The sequence below is a fragment of the Rutilus rutilus genome (assembly GCF_951802725.1).
Source record: "Rutilus rutilus genome assembly, chromosome: 2".
NCBI classification, from domain to species: domain Eukaryota; kingdom Metazoa; phylum Chordata; class Actinopteri; order Cypriniformes; family Leuciscidae; genus Rutilus; species Rutilus rutilus.
This window is the reverse complement of record NC_140210.1, coordinates 23,613,378-23,617,200: the sequence shown is the minus strand read 5'-3', so window position 1 is coordinate 23,617,200 and position 3,823 is coordinate 23,613,378. Positions and strand designations below refer to the sequence as shown.

At 44.4% G+C, this 3,823-nt stretch overlaps 1 long non-coding RNA gene across 1 annotated transcript; it reads right to left on the bottom strand.

Annotated features, from left to right (window-relative positions):
- Positions 1–523: 523 nt before the first annotated feature.
- LOC311286115 lies at positions 524–1,694 on the bottom strand. Its single transcript, XR_014626491.1, has 3 exons — positions 1,495–1,694; positions 1,305–1,404; positions 524–1,231 (listed from the first exon to the last, which is right to left on the bottom strand). It is a non-coding gene; the product is annotated as an uncharacterized lncRNA (long non-coding RNA).
- Between the last annotated feature and the right edge of the window lie 2,129 nt (positions 1,695–3,823).

The window sequence follows — 3,823 nt, the reverse complement described above, 5'->3', positions numbered from 1 at the left end:
GCACATCTATAGGCGTATAGTATCGTACCCAATCGTATCGTTAGTACAGCTACACGAAGCCTACAATACAACGGCCCATTAAACTCAGGTCATGCAAATGTTTAAAGAGGAAACGGATTCAACCTACCAGCAGCACAACACAACCCGGTTCCGTTGCAGGAAAGGTCGGGTTTATGAAGGAGAAACACTGCAAAAGACATTGCACATTGTAATGCCCATCGCAACACTAACAAGGTCTCTAAGCAGTGAAAAAGTTAACCACGCTATATTACCTGTCCAATAACCACGACTGCCCCACGAACACGAGAGGACCCACAGCGGAAGTGCGCCTCTGACAACAACACCGTAGTGCCACGAGCACTCACCCTCTGCCCATATAGCACGCAGCTACGTCCTGATTGGTCCAAAGGGTGTGATGACACCACCACAACCAATCAACCTGCTACACAACATTCATAGTTAAAAGAGGCATTGACCAGCAATCACACTTATCTCAATTGTTTAATTCTATCGTTGGCAGCAGAGGAACCTGGGCTTACCCACAGAGGCAGTCTCGAGATATCACCCTTATGAAAATTACTCTATACACAGTGCACACACACACTAATACACACTCAACGACTCATGTCAGAGAAGACCACGACACACAGTGAGGACGTCACCACCTAAATGGTCACTCGTCTGCCCCCGGGTGCCCAGGCCCTGCCAACAAACAAAAGAAAAAGACATCAAACAGTGATATGCAAAAAGAACAAAATAATAATTCCTTAATACAATAATCAAACCAAAATAAACATACAAATTCAAAAAAAGATAAATCAATTAAAGAAATAAACAGGAAAAACAACGAGGAGAAACTCAAACATATCACTGAGAACAGAATTTACTGAAAACAGTTCACTCAAGACGATTCACTCGAGACAGTTCACTCCAGACGATTCACTCGAGACAGTTCACTCCAGACGATTCACTCGAGACAGTTCACTCCAGACGATTCACTCGAGACAGTTCACTCAAGACGAGTCACTCGAGATGGTTCACTCGAGACCGTGGCGTCAGTTCACTCGAGACACTCGGGTCGGTTCCCTCGAGACGAAACACAAAACAAAACACAAACAGATAAAACAGAACAGAACAGCAGCCGATGAGGAGCAGAGCAAACAGCAGTTTATGATGAAGCAACGGGCAGATAATTCTCATGCAGGACGCCGCTATTGTCCTTATCGCGTGCCTACAAACAAAACAAAAAGGTGTTACACCGCGATTCCCTCTCCCTTGGCTTCACGCTCGAGCAGTATACTCACAAAACATGCTGTCCCGGGATTACTATCCCAGAACTATGCGGTAGATGGAGTCAAATGTCTCCGACAAACTCGTTGGCAGAAAGCGCAGATAGGTCTTACACTACGTTAAACAGAGATTAGTCAGATTACCCGCTCAGCCAGAGCAAAACTTCATTTACAAGTCACAGTCACATACAAATGCCTCCCTTACCTGTCTCAAATGTCCATACTAAACTCTCCAGAAAGCACACAGACTGGCAAACAGCACTGACAGTGAATAAACAGCTTCAGCGATCTTTTTACGAGCAACACCTGACACTGCACTCCAACAAAACGCAGCAGGGCGCCTGGGTAACGTCACGGCCCCGAATAGTGACGCACACTAAGGAACCGGTAACCCATGCTCTTATACGCACCGGATGCCAGGCCATTGGCCAAATCATAACAAGTAGGAGGGGTCATAACCCTTCCTGCTACAGTACCAAGGAGCGGAGCGTGCAAAAGAAACAGATGGTGATTTCAAGGGAGCCAGCGTGTCCAGGCCAGACAACAGCACAGAATTCAGCACAGAAACGTTATCATCCAGTAGCCTGGCTAATGTCAGACCTCGTCTCATTGAGACATGGTCTGGGAACCACATGTTCATTTAAAATCGTGCTGCGTACAAGGCAGCATGGGGAAACCCAGGCTAATCATCCAGATCATCAGACAGAGAATCACAACTTAAAAAAGAGTCAATAAAATCTGAAAAGTCAGTGGGCTCAATAGATCTCCAATTGCGATAATTAATGATGCGAGAAGCGGTAGTGTTCATGACAGTTAATTCCATGTTAAAGAAGACAGCCCGGTGATCAGACAGACCCAAATCAGAGGTTGACAACTGAGACACAAATGAACCATTGGTAATCACAAGGTCTAAAGTGTGGCCTTTGTCATGCGTAGGACAGTCCACGAGTTGGTCTAATTCAAAGCACTCCAATATGGACAAAAAGTATTTTGTTATTGCGGAGTCTTTTATATCCATATGGATGTTAAAATCCCCCAGGATAAGAATTCTTTCAAATCTGAGGCAGAGAAAAGACAACATATCTGATAATTCAGACAGAAAGTCTTTATTTGTCTTAGGAGGCCTATAGACTGTAGCCACTGCTGTAGAGAGTAAACTACTGTTGAACTGTTGACTATGCAGCACAATGATACCCCCACCTCTACCAGAAGAACGCGGGAGATCAAATAATCCATAGCCAGCAGGAGTCAGTTCATTAAAAAGAAGACCATCAGATTCTTTGTGCAATGTTTCAGTTAAACAGACAAGGTTCAACTTTTGTTCTAAAATAATGTCGTGCGTTAAACAGTGCTGATTTCAGCAGACGCGGGGGAGTAGATGAAACCGATGCAACCTCCACACACCTGAGTGCTAATAAGTTATTAAAATTAACCCCTGTAGGTCTAAACAGCAGTCTATGGGGTTTGCGCAGAAATCTCAGATAAGCGACAGGTTTAGATGTTGAACATAAAAAATTACGCCTTGAAGAGCGATGTATGTAACGCTTAGGTTGCAGTATTCCAACATGACTGCAGAGAGCACGTATGTCATTCGCCATTTCTAAATGTCTGTTCAGGTTCAACAACTGGCGAGCAGTGTACCTGAGAGCCATTCGGGGGGGGGGCCCACACCAACAGCAGCCTCACAGCGGTGTAAGCAGTGTACGTCCTGGGCCAGGCAACAGAAGAGTAAATTCCAGTAAACAGCACTCAGAGATAGAAGCAGTAGTCCAGCATGTGAAGCATGATTCCACATCATGGTAGAATAAAAAAGACACAGATAGTCTTCACTGGCTCATAGCCAAATAAACTAATAAAAATAAACTAAATAAAAATAAACGGGAGAGAGGAGCGGCAGCCAAACGCGCCAGCGTGCCCTTTCAACTGGAAGTGTTGTCATGACTTGTGTTTCACCATAGTAATAGTAAAACCATGGTACTTCATGGGGTGGCGTGTTATCAAATCTATTAAAGAACCTGTTCAGATCGTCAGCCAGGTTCTGATCACTGTCAAGCAGCGAACCTCTCTTCTGCTTCATACCCGTGGTCTTCCTCATGCCAGCCCAGACCTGCTTCACTCCATCCTTCTTCAATTGTTGTTCTAAGTTGCACCTGTATGCTTCTTTCCCCTCCTTAATCTTCACCCTCAGTACTCTTTGGAGTTCTTTGACTTTTTCCCTTTCACCCTCTTTTCACCTGCCAGTAGTATTAACATATACCATGTGTCACTTTTTGGTTGATTTATGACCCCTTTGATTGATTTATGACCCTAGTGTCACTAGTGATTGACAGGGAATCCATGTGTCACTCAAACTGACTGGTCAGTGGGTGTCAAATGTTTTTACAGGGGGAACGTCTGTATGGGGGAAACTGTTGCTGATTGTATTCCTTTGATTGTTGGGGGTGAAATTCACCCAAGCAGGTATTACGTAATGTTGACACCCTGAGTGTCAAAATCATTGTTGTTTGATCAATAGGGTAGCTTATATGTTAACT